General features: G+C 32.8%; 1 pseudogene; it reads right to left on the bottom strand.

Annotated features, from left to right (window-relative positions):
* Positions 1 to 4044: 4044 nt before the first annotated feature.
* LOC145297130 (5S ribosomal RNA) lies at positions 4045 to 4161 on the bottom strand (annotated as a pseudogene).
* Positions 4162 to 17851: the final 13690 nt, after the last annotated feature.

Raw genomic sequence — 17851 nt, 5'->3', positions numbered from 1 at the left:
TCATGCGATTTCATTGCATATTTAAAAGAGCAGTATCTTCTTGACTTTTCCTCATTTCCCCCTAAATTCCAGAAAGTAAAGTTAATTAGGTAGGAAAATCCAGAATCAAAACTATGACTCGTATTATTTGGATCCATCGAACTACTGGTCTCATCTTGAGTGTGATTTTCACAACGTTTCGATAGATGTAACCTCCCACATTCTTCAGTTGTATCTTGCCAAACTCTGGAATGTTTCTGTCGAACTCGGGAATTTGGACGGAATTTCGAGCGGAACTTTTTATTTACATCACGGGGTCAAAATTCCCGAGTTCGACAGAAACATTCCCGAGTTCGACAATATACACCTGAAGAAGGTCGGAGGTTACATCGACCGCAACGTTGTGAAAACAACACTGGAGATGAGAACAGTAGTCTGATTAATATAAATAACACGGACAGCCAATCCTCATCTCAAAAATTCAAAAACGTCCAAATATAACGTTGAACTTGAAGAAATACTAACAAAAAGAAACAATGGTCAAAGTTATAGAAAGTATGTATAAACACGCTTTCAAACAAATGATGTTAATAGTTCTCTTTTTATGTTAAGTAATTGTCAATGTGAGAAAACAAAAAGAATCGGTTTGGAATCGGTAATTAGGCGATAATTTTTCCGATTCTGATTTCGATTGCGATACCCCATAATGTTCCGATTGTTTCGATTCCTTATTCTGAGTAATCGTCCCAACACCAATTTATATGCATATATATATATATATATATATATATATATATATATATATATATATGTGTGTGCGCGCGCGTGTGTGTGTGTGTGTGTGTGTGTGTGTAATTTGATTTCCTTCAGCTATAATTGAAACCGAAACTTATGAAGAATTCATGGTAAAATTATTATTAAAGAATAAACGACTTGAGTGTCATCAGCTATAATCGAAACCGAAATCAAAACTTATAGAGAATTCTTCGTAATTTTTTTTTTTATTATTACAAGAAATGGAAGGTCATAACAATTAAACGACAGTCACTCGGAAGAAAGACGATCCAAGCGTGGGATATAAAGTAACACACACGTTTTCGCATTAAGATAAATATTCCCGAGTTCGACAGAAACATTCCCGAGTTGGACAAGTTACATCTGAAGAAAGTCGGAGGTTACATCGACCGCAACGTTGTGAAAACCCCACTGAAAATGAGAACAATAGCCTGCTGAATATAAATAACACGGATAACCAATCCTCATCTCAAAAATTCAGAAACGCCCAGATATAACGTTGAACTTGAAGAAATTCTAACAAAAAGAAACAATGGCCAACTTTATAAAAAGTATTATGAACATGCTTTCAAACCAATGATGTTAATATTTCTCTTTTTATGTTAAGTAATTGTCAATGTGAGAAAACAGCAAATTGTCTAATATAAAAAATAAACAAAAGGCGAAATCATATAATATTAAATTTCCAAAATAATTAAAATCAAACGGAAATAACATGGGCAACGCGCCCACGAAGACCCAATCAACACAGATTAATAAAGCCGGTATTTATGAGAGGAAAAGGACAGTAAATCCGCAACCAATTATAAACGCGGCCTTACGATGAGCATGAAAAGAATATAAAATGTATGTGCACCTCTTTGTTTAACGAGAGTTTGGAAGCACATTATAAGAGATGGAATTAATTCAATTACTGCAGTTAAAAGTCAATAACAATATAGATTTCTAGGGACATAAAGGTGAATAAAACAGGGGACCATTTGAAATTGGCACACACAAAATTAAACACCTTTAAATAAAATAACCGAATTTAGAAATAATTTCGTGGCAAGATAGCAGCCGGTATTACAGCAATTTGTACAAACATTCAAAAAAATATCTCACTTTTAAGAACGATACAGCATAGTCCAATGACAATAAATGACAATAAGTCTAATGACAATAAATTCTTGTCAATCCATTCTGTTGCGTAAGAAAATTTTGTCCACTTAAAATATATCGTCCCCAACCCTCTTAAATTAGGGTTCATCATTATTTTTACATAGGCGTCATCACTTATCAAGGCCGATAGGCCACTCAAGGATAAGGGTTAAAGAGTGTAGAGTAGTCAAAAGGACAATATAGTAATCGATAGTAATGGAAGTTCGGTAAATTTGTTAACTTAAGTGGAACGGCTAATCAGAAACTTGTTCACGTTGGACTTGAAGACAACCATATTATAGACAGCTGGAAAGCAGGAAAACGGAAGACAATTCCACAGGCGTGCAGTTCTAAGAAAGAAGCTTTGATCATGAAATCTATGTTTAGGTTTAGGCACAGATAAAGAGTGGGGAGAATTATTGATAGTGTTTTCAGCTAGTCGAGTGTTTCTTGTGAAAGTTTGGCGAGGGGGGACCATAGATTGAAGCTCAGTCGAACACTTTCCATGAAAATAACGATAAATGACGATCTCATTGAATGCTATTTGGGGTTTTTAAGCGATGACTATAAAAATGTACGACATTCATGAGTAACTATCGAGACTTGTGGAAATTCCAGCGGACTCTTTCCTATGCAATATATTGATGTTGGCATTCAGTTGATGTTCAGCTTAAATGAAGACATCTGATATTATTGTAGCTCTTTTGTTAAAACTACAAAAGTATTTATTTCAGCTAGCAGGAACACCCGGCGTTACCCGGTCGTAAAATACGCTTAAATATGATATTTTAATTTATGCAGATTTTTATATATTTTATAGAGTTAATTTGCTATCGATTCCTATATATCATAAAGTTGTGATTTCGAAAATTAAAAATAATATGTATCCATATAACTTGGGTGCATCAGCTTTAATCAAAACCGAAACCAAAACTTATGAAGAAAAAAATGTATATGTATATTAGTGATGGGGCGATTCTAAAATGTTTCCCGATTCCGATACAGTTCCTGATTCCGATGCAAGTACTAATTCCGATTCTCTTAAAATTTCTAAACATTAAATTAGAGAGTAGACGATTTTTAAAATGTTCAAATAACTGTAGCCCCCCCCCTCCGTGTAATGTCCGTATATGTTTTGATAAACGCCAAACGTTTACTTGTGAAGGGGGTATATTTCAAGAGTAGATCTTCTAGATCCATTTCAAGAATGATTTTCTACATAATAAAGTACTATTTAGAAAAGCATTCTTAACATTAGGATAGATTTCTGTAAACTATTTTGAACCTTCCCCTTTGGAAAAAAATGTTCATATTTATTTTTCACAATTATACACATCTAATCTATTATTAGATTGATTTGTATTGCACTAATAGAATTACAAATAATAATAATAATAATAATAATAATAATAATAATAAACAATAAAGACAATAATAATAAACAATAATAATAATAATAAACATAACAACAATAATAATAAAAATAATAACAACAATAATAATAAAAATAATATACAAAACAACAATAATAATAATAAACAAAAATAACAACAACAATAATAATAATAATAATAATAATAAACAATAATAATAATAAACAACAGCAACAATAATAATAACAATAATAACAATAACAACAGCAATAATAATAATAATAATAATAATAGCAATAAACAATAATATAACAACAACAGCAATAATAAAAATAAAAATAATAATAATAACAACAACAATAATAATAAATAATAATAATAACAACAATAACAACAATAATAACAATAATAATAATAACAACAACAATAATAATAATAATGATAATTACTTTTTCAGATGATTTCGTGGCGGAAAGAAAAAACCCAATTATTTTAGAATTTCAAGTAGGAAAACAGTTTCGCACATAAAATGAACGTAAAATGATAAGCATTTCTGCCCCATTCCAATTCTTAATTTTGTCTGATCGCTCAAAAATCGAAAATTAAACAAAATACTCGCAGATCATAACATTTGCGACCGATCCACCCATAGCCCTGGAGGGTCATAGGCCATCTATACCTTTTGTATTGGTTTTATAGGGAGGAATTCTTTTTACAGAGTGAGGGTGCTGGTCCCATGCCCAACCTTCCCAGAAAGTACATACAGCACCTAGCCTTCCCAAATGGTCACCCATCTGGTACTGGCCAGGCTCAACGTTGCTTAACTTCGGTGATCTGGCGAGAACCGGTGTATCAACGTGATTGTGCCGTACATTTTCGACCGATGGTTTAGATTTATTTATGTGTTTCTTCCAGCGTTTCTTTAATTTTCGATTTGAAGCGGTTATCAATGGTCCTTTTGCAAGGCTTATTGGGCAATCATTTTAAAATTCTTTCTCGAATGGGAGGCCCTAAGTTTGTTTTCAGCCAAAAACACACTTTGAAATAAGTTTTAAACTCAAACAAATTCATTCAGGTATGTAGAAAATCCTTGCCTTTGGTAAGATTTATTTGTCACATGTTTGTTTTTCATTTTATCTGTTTTGTTAATTACAGCAAAAATGTCTCAACCCTATTCTTCTTTTTATTTTAATTAAGAAAATCTGAAGAATGTTTTGCTTTTATGCATTTTTTCTAGGAATAAACTCATCTTGAAATTTTTATCTATATTTTTCACTTGCTTCCAAAGTACTATATAACTTTTATTGTTTAAGAAGAAGCCGATGAGAGACACCGCCAATGTATAGATAGAGCCAACCAAATTGAAAATTCCGTCTAGAGCATTTAAAACCTTTTAATAATTACATGAATTCTCTAGGATAGGGGATTATAGACATTTAGCGAATAGATGCGAAAAGTTTACAAAGGGATTAGGCAAGTTAACTCTCGATAAATGACCAATAACTAAAATAATTTAAACTCTGTGAATTGATTTTAAAACTGTAAAAGGGTTTGTATTTATAACCCATGCTGTGGCTCTTAGTCTTATCTTGTAAATGAAAAACTTCTAATAAAAAAAAACAGTTTGTGCTTGTTTCATTTTTTATTGTCAAGTAAAAATATTTTTAAAATCGGTTTGGAATCAGCGATTAGGTGATAATTTTTCCGATTTCGATTACGATACCCCCAAAATGTTCCGATTGTTTCGATTCCCGATTTCGATAAATCGTCCCAACACTAATTTACACAGACACACACAAACACACAAACACACACACACACGCATACACACACACACACACATATATATATATATATATATATATATATATAAATTACAATAAGTTTACCAAGGTAATCAAAATGGTAAACTTAAATATTAAAGAGTTAATATTTACAAGTTGTATATATAGGTTTTTAAAAAAAAATTTAACTTTTTAATTTTTAATTTTCAATTTTTAATTTATTTATTTTAATTTTTTTTTTTTACTTATTCACTTTTTTTACTCTTCTTAATATAATAGACGCTCCATTTCATAAACTTAGCCATTTACTTGTTTCTCTGACTCGTGTTTCTTAATTTCATTCTGGAACTTTCACGTGCATATTTAAGTTGACCTAATTATTAAGGCTAACTTTCGCGCTTTTTGTCTGGGTCAGATTGACCTTGCTTTTCAAATTAAAACTTTCACCGTTTTTCTGGTTTTTTTGGGGGTTTTTTTAAACCTTAATTTACTTGATTCCTCAGGACTTGGCAGACGTGTTTTAAATATTCTCTCCAGTGTTTTTTCTGTGCACATTTGAACTTTTCTTTTAATGATTTGGAACTCATTCCATTTGTGATTTTTTCCAAGAAATTCTGCCTTTTGGATCATTTTGGACCATTTGGAACTTACCTGTTGGATTGGAAAATTTTAATTTGACCGTGTTTGGATTTTACCATTCTTGGATTTTTTACCCTTCACCGGACTATCCATTCATGTGAAATCTTTTTATTATTTTTCTTTTACCTCCTAGTCCACTTACCTCACACTTTTTTTAACCAAGTAAGATCTGTGACTTACTTATAGTTTCATTAAATACTTTTACATGCAAAATCCGATCTCGCATTTTGCTAATTCCTGCCCTCTGATGAGAAGGAGAGTATTTCTTCGAAACTCCGCGGATTAAGGACTATCCACTTATCTTGTGCTTCCTTTTTATTATTAAATATGTTTTTAACTCTTTTTCAAGATGTCTTTTAACATGTTTTATTAATCATTTGTTCATATATATATATATATATATATATATATATATATATATATATATGATGAGAATAACGAAGATAGTATTTCGACAAAATAGAGAAAGTAAAAAGGAACAAACCGAGTTATGTGTTCATCAACGTTGATGAACACATAACTCGCTCAGTTCTTTTTTATTCTCTCTCTCTCTCTCTCTCTCTCTCTCTCTTTCTCTCTATATATATATATATATATATATATATATATATATGCATATATATATATATGACTACTTCATTTGATCACATAAATTAATATACGAAAGTATACATTTATGCGTAAACTTAAGTATTTATTTCAACATTGCTCAATACGTAGGTAGAGCAAGGTAGTATGTTATAAAATATATATGGCGATTAAGCTACACAGAATATTCCGCGTTTCATCCACGTTAGGATTCATAAGGCGTGGATATAAACGCGGACTATTCTGTGTAGCTTAATCGTCATATATATTTTATAACTTACTATATATATATATATATATATATATATATATATATATATATATATATATATATAACTTAAGTTCCTTCAGCTATATTCAAAATCCAAACTTATAAAGAATTCTTGGTAAAATTATGTATTACAAGAAGTGGAAGGTCATAACAACTGAACAGCAGTCACTCGGAAGCAAAACGATCTAAGCGTGACATATAAAATAAAACACACGCTTTCGTATTTGGATATAAAGGTAGGACAGCCGTTAATAAAGTTATTTTGAATTAACGTTGTAGATCGAAGTTTTTATGTCTTATATTTATCATAAAACGAAAGCGTTCGAGAGTTGACAGTTGAATTAGAAATGGAAAAACAATCCCACGTTTAAGCGAGATATGCGATCGATACAGTATTGCATTTTAGTAATTCAGGTCTTAGTTCATCTGCATGCATATTAAATTTGAGTTGATCATCGTTTGTCTTATTGTGACATTTTCCCTATCTTGTTTATTGACAGAAAATATAAGTAAAATATACATTAGTGCTGGAATTGAATTATGTTTGAAAAATATTTAAATTATTCTCATTGCCCGGAAACTATGTCACCCATCTCTCTTTCAGCTATCTAAATATGTATTTCTCTCGCCGCCTCTCACTCTCTAATATTGCTAAATATCTCTGGAAATATTTAGATAGAGAATGACGTTCTGTTGTAGCGTGATCTTTTAATTGACAAACTCGTGTGACTACACAGAACGTACCGCTATGTAAATTAAAGGTCAATATAATACACATTTTTACGTCTACATACGAATCAGGAATAATAATAATTCCAAATAATAATTAAAATATAAATAAATTAGTAAATAAATACATGAATAAATAATAATAATAATAATAATAATAATAATAATAATAATAATAATAGCCGAGAAGGATCAAGGAGGATGGAAAGATTGAAGAGAGAGCGCTGACCAGAGCAGACCTTCGCTGGACAAGCGCGAAGAGAACAGGATCCTTGGGGAGGCTTATTGCCACTCAAATTCCAGTAGAGACCAATGGCCGCTGCCAGCGAGAAATTTATTTGCAAATGTTATCAAAGGAGTTGAAAGTGCTAGAAATCTGGGGAGACTTTTTTTCACTCATCTTCCAGGGAACATCGCAGGTTTTCAATGTGAGATCTTTGATGACCTGCGTGAAAGCTCCTAGTGAGCCAATAAAAAATACTGTTCTCCTAAAAAAAGGCATCAGTCACAGATGCCACTACAAAAAATAGGCATAATAAGGTTAAGGTGGATGAAATAGATGAGAAGGAAAGCAGTAACCAGGAATCAATGGAGAGAGAAGAGGACTAGGGCATTTATTTCCACTCTAATTTCAGTGAAGCCCAATAGTCATTGCCAGCGAGAAATCAATGGTAAGCAGCTTTGCGATAATCTAAAGTTATTTACAAATGTTATTAAAAGAAGTGGAGAGTACCGGAAACATGGGGAGACATATTGTCACCAAGACTCCAGGGAACACTACCGGTTGTTGTCATTGATGATGGCATGTGTGAGAAATCGAAATGAGTACCACTACTACTACTAACATTAATACAACTACTATCCTACAAATTCTATATTAATGTTCTTATCAAGTAAATGCATACCATTATTTTAATTTTTTCCAGATACATCTGCCTATACTTTTAATGCTAGCTTTATTTATGGTATCTTTTACATATATTACAAATCCTTCCCAATACTTTGCTGATGAGGAAACTTTGTTTGTTAAAAATACTATATGTAAAAACTATTGTCCGTAGCTTAATGTCTACCACAATAAAAACCTTGTTTTCCGAAACAATCGTACAAATTATTGATTTTGTTGTTGTTCCTTCTTGTGAAACGGATTTTTAATTTAATTCTAATTTGAATTTTAAATTATCAATCGCATTACTGAATATTAAATTAGCTCTATGATATTTACCTATCGAGCTTATTATATATCTAAATTACAACGAGCACTTTTTCTTTCCCTGTATTTTAATTAAATTCGTAATTTTACTATTACATAAAAATACACTCTGCTCTTTAAACTATTGTTCTAATCTCCTTTATATATATATATGAAGAATAAATACGTATTAAATACGTTTGAAGCCAAAATTGCAACGCGAAATTTAAAAAATAAACGAGTGTTTATTTATTTTTTCTTAAAAAATAAACACTCGTTTATTTTATAAATTTTGCGTTGCAATTTTGGCTTCAAACGTATTTAATACGTATTTATTCTATAAATTTCAGTCAGCGCTTCTAACGGATATAAACAAAAAACGACCCATATATATATATATATATATATATATATATATATATATATATATATATATATATATATATATTAGTGATGGGATGATTCCAATATTTTTCCCGATTCTAATCTCCCGATTCTGATTCTGATTCTTTATAAATCTCTAAATATTCAACTATGAAAGTGTTATTTTGTCCCGATTACCGTAAAAACAAATCTTAAATGTGCATATACTTTTTCAGACGTAAAAACATACGTGTGATGTGTGACCTTACTGGAAGTTTAAATCAATAAATATTTATTATTGTATTGTAACTACAATCAGTGGAAGATATTTCTTGAACAAAAATCAAATAAAAAATATAATTAAAGGAATCGGTTTTGCATCGGAAAATAGGCGAACATTTTTCCGATTCCGATACCGATTGCGATACCCTAAAAAGCCACGATTTTCCGATTCCCGATTCCGATTAATCGTCCCAACACATATATATACATATATACTCATGAGCAAAAAAAATATATACATATATACTCATGAGCAAAAAAAAAAAAAATGGGCCAAGAGTGAAAGAAGGGAAAAATCGATTTTTCAATATTTTTCCACGAATGTTTGTTAATTTTAACTGGAAATTTTTATTTTGTGGATCATCATTATTATTATAGCATATAATAATAAGTGGAAAAATTAATTTTAAAAATGGTAAACCCGCATCTTGGCAATGATATAAAAAAAACGAATTGCAGGGTTAAGGTAGTCCATAATGATTACACGCAGATGTTTGATATTTTAAGAAAATAAAATGTGCAAAATCTCTTTCTATAGTGAAGCGAATTGGTAAAAGATTCAAAGTCGAATGCTTGGTAAAAGGGAAATTTGGACCTTCACACCCTACATCATCCACTTTGAAGGACGACCACAGGTTTAAATTAACTGTTTTGAAAGATCAAAAAAGAACTTATGTTAACCATAGCAAAGAATTCAAAACAGGGTCAGGAAATTCTCTTTTTAGATATACAATATGTAGACGAATGAAAGAAATGGGATTTTCCTCTAAAAGGTGTGCAAAGAAGCCATTTTTATCTAAGAAGAACATCAATGATAGAAAGAGATTTTTCTCAGGTTATGGCGAGAAAGATGCAGACTGGTTCAGGAATGTTTTCTGGTTAGATGAATCAAAATTGTGTCTTGTTAGTGATGCTCCCAATGCTCCCGATGCTCCCGAACGGTGCAATCGAAAAACTGGAGAATGATTTTTGCCAAGTTGCATACAAACGACAGTTAAATATGGGAATGGAGAGATAATGGCATGGGGAATTTTTACTGCAGCAGGAGTTGGGGAACTTATTAGATGTGAGAAGTCAATCAATGCAAAGGAATACATTCGAATATTAGGAACGCGACTGTTACCAAGTATACAGAAGCTGGGAACATCCCAGAACATTATTTTTCAACATGATAATGCACATGCACAACTGACAAAATCACACAAAAAAACGGTTTTCTGATAATTCAATTGATATGATATTTTGGCCAGGTGAAAGCCCCGATTTAAACTCAATCGAGAATATTTGGTCCATAATATCTCGTGCATTCACCGGAAGGACTTTTTCGAACAATGACAAACTGTGGGAAGCTGTGCAAAGCGAATGGAATAGCATCTCCTCTTCACAGTGTTCCACTTTGGTTGAGAGCATGTCTTAAAAGATTGATCTTTTAAAGAAATCAGAAGGGAATGCGATTCCATTCTAAGATTCCATTTAAAGTAAATGGCTTGTTGTATGTTATTAGTCTCGTTTAAGTTTCCTTGTTCAATTGTTCTTTGATCAATATAGCTGTTAGTGCAATAAAATGTATAACATTTTTTGGGCCATTTTTTTTTGCTCACGAGTATATGTATATATATATATATATATATGTGTGCGCTCGTACGTGTGTGCGTGTCTGTATGCAAAGGGATATATTTAACAACACAATGTTTATATCGATATCAACTCGGTTTCAACTATTTACTTAACTTTTGCCTGACTCCACTTATTTCTTACTAATCACTCTCTTCACTCCTCTGGGGTATTGGCTAGCAAGAATCAATTCACACTTCTTATAGCAACGGAGAGACACCTTGTCTATCCCGCAAAACTCATCAGCAATTCTACTCAAAATTCTTTCTCTGTAGATTTGAGGGCTCAAGCTGCTTCTCTTTCCTGTGTTTGTAAACATATATACTCTTACACCCACACCCACGCCCTTATTCACAGGAGACCTGCTAATATATATATATATATATATATATATATATATATATATATATATATATATATATATTAGCAGGTATATATATGCTAGCAAAAGTACCTGTCGTTGACTGGGTTCAAAAACAGACTACAGAAAATGGACTCTGATTTATTAAAGTATGATAGGTTATGAAAAGGATGGCTTGTAAAGAGATAGCTTTGACTTTGGGGGCATCACACCCAAATCAAAATATGATGAAAGTAAAAATAAAATAGATAAACCCCATAATTTATTATACCATACCTGTTCACACTGAAACACTTATCACAATATTCTGTGGATCTATATTAAAAAACATTGTTAAACTTTGTGGCATATTTCCATTCTATGGAGGTCAGGCGCGAACGAACATCCCATAATTTTATCATACCATAATTCTTCAAACTGAAACATAATTATCAAAGTATACTTACGCAGATAGATATGAAAATCTTTATTAAAGAGTGTGACTATTTCCATTCTATGGATGCCAGGCGCGAACGAAGACCCCACAATTTTATTATACCATCCCTATTTAAGTTAAAACATACTTATCAAAGTATTCTAATGTACATCTCTATCAAAAACACTTGTAAACTTTTTTTTTAATTTTTAAAATTTTTATTTCCATACTTTGTGGACCAGACAAGAACGCAGACCCCACAATTTTAATGAGCCACTGTTCTGCCAGATCAAACATATCCATTCCTGTGTCTCGATACATCTTCTATCATTATATGTAATCAGTTTTTTAAAATAGTCAACCATATAGGAACCTATTCGTGACCAGACACACACACACACAGACATTCAGCTTTATATTATATATATGTGTGTGTGTGTGTGTGTGTGTTTCAGCCCATTTAAGAGACGCGTTTCTTATCGTTGAGTACTTTCAGTTGAATTAAGTCGGTCAATCTATCTCTTCTGCGAGGATTTTCATATAATGATTAGATCACTCTGACTGACGTAAAAAAAACATAAAAATATAATGTTTAAATTTCAAATATTAGTTTATACATTATTGCCCCCCCCCAGATTTCGTATATATTATTATAGAGCCGTGATTTAAGAAGTAAAAACAAAATGTATTTGAGTGCCATCAGCTAGAATCGAAACCGAAAGATAAACTGTAGCATTCAACGCTAGAGACGTTACCACTGTACCAACGTGACATCTATATGAACTGATTAAAAATTAAAAAATTAAAAATAAACTAAGAGGAATATACAAAATTTATAGCGATTTTTCAATTTTGGCCCATTTTTTTAACCCATAAATGTATTTTAGCAGGCTAAAGACCCATAAAAGAACGGGCCGTAAAAACTCCAATCATCTGAAGTCCGGCGACTTTTAGTTTCGGAGGAGATAGTTTGAAAATATGGAGACAGACAGACAGACATATTGCCTTTTATATATTAGATATATACTTAAGTAGAGTTGTATTGTTTTTCTATGCTGTTTCCCGATGACATTATGTGGTGAGGTGCACATTGCATTGAATGTGCTTTCTTTCGTACATATGCGGAGCTTTTCTTCATTGCTAATGTTGTGGCTTTATAAAAAAATATTATTTTGTACGTTTGGAATCACCTCTTAGTAATGACTGCTATCAGGTTTACTCTGAAATGCAGTAAAAGCACCTTTCAGCGTTCTGTTCATGAGTTAAACAGAAACTATAGTTTCAAACTGTTTGCATATATAATATATAAACTATGAAAAATTAAGGTACAGACTAATACTCTATACAAAACATACATAAAGTTTACAAAAAGGTTGACTAATTGTTAACCCTAACAAGCAACCGACAAACTATAGTGCTTATAATCATATCGTATAAAATCAGAAGATTGCACTGTTAGCGATTTTTTGTTTTTTTTACTAAGGAGTCACCACTTATGAAGTCCCAGAGGCCATTGGAAGATAAGAGTTATTAAGTTTACAGTGGTCAATAGGACGATGGAGTAGTAATTGTTAGTAGTGGAAAATTGGTAAATTGGATTACTTAAGGGGACAGTGCGTCAAGAACTTGTTCACGTTGGACTTGAAAATGACCATATTATAGTCAGACGGAAAGCAGGCAAATGGACTGTGTGCAGTTCTTAGAAAGAAGCTTTGATCATGGAATCTATGTTTAGGTTTAGGCACGGATAATGGGTGGGGGAAATTATTGATAGTGTTTTCAGCTAGACGAGTGTTTTTCGTGAAAGTTTGGCGAGGGAGGACCAGAAATTGGAGCTCAGACGAGCACTTGCCATGAACATAAAGCTAAAGCAGAGACAGGCTCGCAACGTCTCTTCTGTGAGAAAGATGTTGCAAGGAAGAGAAAAGGGCATCCCTCACTAGGCTACAAAGTCTATTTTGAAATCTGTCAAGGCAGGATAAAGTATTTCTACCAACTTCTGCCCAGTACTCCATCCTTTGACGTACATGGCCTTTTTATAGGTAGAGAATTGCATCAGCAGTGAGATATCTACTGGATCGATAGAAGGATCTCACCGTTTTCCCAGCGATCTTGGACGCAGATATGATGTACGTGTTTCAATTCATATCAAGAATAATGGTCAAAACATGGACCCTCCCCCAGATGAGAGCCATTCATTTCGTTAGTTCCTTCGGTAGTTTTCTAGTCAGAATTCTTTCTAGAAAGGCATCAGATATATACAAGAGAGGTTACGTGAACGTTGTCAATACCTTAAGTGAAAGTAATTTTGTAGAAACAGAAGCGGATTCGAGCTTGGAACACTCAGGTCTTCAGTCCATCTAGTTAACCACTTGACCACAGTCACTTCCTGCTATAGCAGGAAGTGACTGTGGTCAGTAGCTTAACTTCAACGTTGCTCAAGCAATATAAACTTTTGCTAAGTAAACTTATCGATTTCTGATGGAAAACCGTTCTCCATTTTCAATTTGTAATTACCTTTAACATTATTATACGAAGCCCCGTTTTAATGGCATTCACTTTCGCCTTTCTTTCTACGCCAGATCTTTAAATGGGAAAACTATTAGAGTAAAACCCGGTTACGGCAATGTGCGTTTCAATTTAAAACCTGCTTACTTAGTGTGGCTTCTGGCAGCCTATGGCAGAATTCCGTCTTTCATTGATTATCAAAAGTTTAAAATCGGCTTTAACACCCAAATAAAAACCCAGTACTGATTCTAATTGGGTCTTATTTATTATGACGTTTAATATATTACCATAACGTCTTTACTAGTTTTCGTCTTTATTCGCCTTAGTAATTTATGAGATAAAATAATTGCATACCTAGTAGTCTCCCTAATCATACCTAGTTCGGTTTAGGCTTAAGACCTATTTTATTTTATGAAGAGTATTGCTATATGGATAATAATATGCTATGACAATTTAGTGTTAGTACGTACGTTATCACTCAGCACATATAAAAAAGTAACTAATACCTTAATCGCCGGAGACGCAATTCAAACATTTATTTTCAATTTCATTTAATGTCATGATGTGTCGCAGGTAAAACTCAAACTAAAACAATTGACCCTCTTGTTACAATCAAAATTCTATCCAAAGATATTGTGATAATATTGAATAATAATTACAGCAAAAATGCGTTAGTTCAAAAGATCACTAACCTCGACAAGCATTGAAAATAATCATATGTACATCACGAAGAGGGAGATGCCTTCGTTCAGTCTCGAAAGACAAAGGATATATTCTGTAGGGGCAGCTGCACATGTAATTGTGAAGCAATGTTTGGGCAAACTCCAAGCGCACCTCTCCTGAATCGGCACTGTTTTTGAGTCCAGGACGATTGGATACAATGCCGATATAAGCGGTGAACAAATACAGCAGCTGGATGTCCCAAATCATCACCAATTCCAGGTTCAATGTTGCTTATTTTCGGTGATCCAGCGGGAACCGATATGTCAACGTGATTATGCCGTATAAAAAGTGAGAAACACGCGGGAATTTTCTCGTAATGTTATTCATACAGACATTATTTAAAACTAACGAGAGGGAAGCAGCCGGCTTTGCCCTGTAGTAAAATACGCATAAATATATTTAGCATATATTCATGCATATTTCGTATTTATTAATAACTATCCTGGGTACCCGGCGTTGCCCGGGTATTTGGAGGTGTGTGTGGAGCAAAAAAGTGGTAGTAGGCAAACAGACTCGAACCTGTACCGCGAAGGAGGAAAAAGTGAAACAAAAACGTGACGTGTTTGCTGTTGCGGCCATCGCCAAACCGGAAGTGAAGTAGGTTTAAATTAAGTCTAGAGAATCGAAAAGAGGTGATGACTTTCAAAAATATCGGCGAAAAAAGCGACCCCGACTTGTAGAAAAGTGCCCAGTTGAGGATGGAGTATTAATGTTTTCGGCCAATTTTTCAATATTTGCCGTCCGAAGGGCCGAGCTTCCAAATGATACCGTTCTAAGAAAGAAGCTTTGATCACGGAATCTATGTTTAGGTTTAGGTACAGATAAAGAGTGGGGAAAATTATTGATAAGGTTTTCAGCTAGTCTAGTGTTTCTTGTGAAAGTTTGGCGAGGTTGACCATAGATTGAAGCTCAGTTGAACACTTTCCATGAAAATAACGATAAAGCAGAGACAAACTCGCAACATCTCTTCTGTGAGATAGAGGTTGCAGCGAAGAGAAAAGGACATCTCCCACCAGGCCACGAAGTCTCTCTCTCTCTCTCTCTCTCTCTCTCTCTCTCTATATATATATATATATATATATATATATATATATATATATATATATGTAGTGTGTGTGTGTGTGTAATATATTAGCTTTCAACGTTCCAAAATCTAAGTCTCATGCCTTAGATTGTATCTATTTCAAATAGAAAACCATACATTATTGTTTCGGTTGCAAGAAACACGTCAAGAAAAGTATGTCTTTGACGTATTTTATTGCTTACTGATCAGACATATTAAAAAAACATACTAAAAACATTTGAATATCTTACATGGTTTAAATAATCAGCATACACCGCCAACATTAATCCCGTTCTTCTTATGATTATCTTAATTCGTATTTTCGTATTTCAGTGAATATTAATTATTACACTATATGCTCTGTATAGTCAGTCATTAAGCTTGAACTTTACTAATTTTATAGTAAGGTAGAAAATATTCTTGTTTAAAATGTTTATGGGAAAAGTTTATACACACACACACACACACACATATATATATATATATATATATATATATATATATATATATATATATATATATAAGCGAAGCCCACTATTAATTTGTTGTAAACAAGCTGATGATTAGAACACTGTTGAGATGGGCGAGTGTGGATTTAATACACACTCGAGGAGATATATTTACGGCACCGATTCGTGACCTGACGGTGAGAGCGGTCGACTGTTAATGCGACAGTTGTATGTTCGACGCACGGCTTAGGAAAGGTGTATGTCTCGTCGCACAGTATGTGGATGATATATATATATTAATTTATTACGATTGATATATACAAACCGATTGACGTTTCAGGTAAAGATATTAATATCTATAATATAAAGCTGAATGTCTGTATGTGTGTGTGTGTGTGTGTATGTGTGTGTGTGTCTGGTCACGAATATGCTCCTATATGGTGGACTATTTAAAAAAAACTGATTACACATAATAATAGAAGATGTATCGAGACACAGGAATGGGTATGTTTGATCCTGCAGAACGGTGGTTCATTATAATTGTAGGGTCTGCGTTCGCGCCTGGTCCACAAAGTATGGAAATAAAAAATTTAAAAATTAAAAAAAAACGTTTACAAGTGTTTTTGATATAGATGTACATAAGAATACTTTGATAAGTATGCTTTAACTTAAATAGGGATGGTATAATAAAATTGTGGGGTCTGCGGTCATGCCTGGCCTCCATAGAATGGAAATAGGCACAAACTTTAATAAAGACTTTTCATATCTATCTGCGTAAGTATACTTTGATAATTATGTTTCAGTTTGAAGAAATATGGTATAATAAAATTATGGGGTGTTCGTTCGCGCCCGACCTCCATAGAATGGAAATATGTCACAAAGTTTAACAAGGTTTTTTTAATATAGATCCACAGAATATTGTGATAAGTGTTTCAGTGTGAACAAGTATGGTATAATAAATTGACGGCTAAACATCCGGCTTATCTATTTTATTTTTACTTTCATCATATTTTGCTTTGGTTTTGATACCCCCGAATTCGAAGCTATCTCTTTACAACCCTTCCTTTTCGTAACCTATCATATTTTAATAAATCAGAGTCCATTTTCTGTAGGCTGTTTTTGCTTGCTACCAGTCAACAACGGGTACTTTTGCTAGTATACTAATATATATATATATATATATATATAGTACTGATGTCGTAAGTTTTTTGCAAAAATAATTTGGTGCGATCAGCTGGAATCAAAGCATCTATGTCCAGATAGATAAGGAAGATTAATAATTCAACCACTTCAAGCTATATGCATGGATGCCTGAATAAATGAATATGAGCACGCATAAAAATAATGGAAATATATCGTCAAGTTTTGCATTTCAACTTGCCAACATATTTCTGTGTGCGTTATACATTCATCCAAACAAAGATGATACTCATTTAAAACCATCATTGGTGTATGATTACTATTTCCTGCTAGTGTTCAGTGTTATGTGACGAGTAGCTTAAAATTGTATCGGTCAAATTTTTACAGACGCACACACATACGTACATCTACTGTTTTATATATAAAATTACAAAAAAAATGTT

This window comes from Euprymna scolopes, chromosome 17 (genome assembly GCF_053919585.1).
Source record: "Euprymna scolopes isolate OS-2025 chromosome 17, ASM5391958v1, whole genome shotgun sequence".
NCBI lineage: Eukaryota > Metazoa > Mollusca > Cephalopoda > Sepiida > Sepiolidae > Euprymna > Euprymna scolopes.
This window is presented reverse-complemented; position numbering and strand designations above follow the sequence as displayed.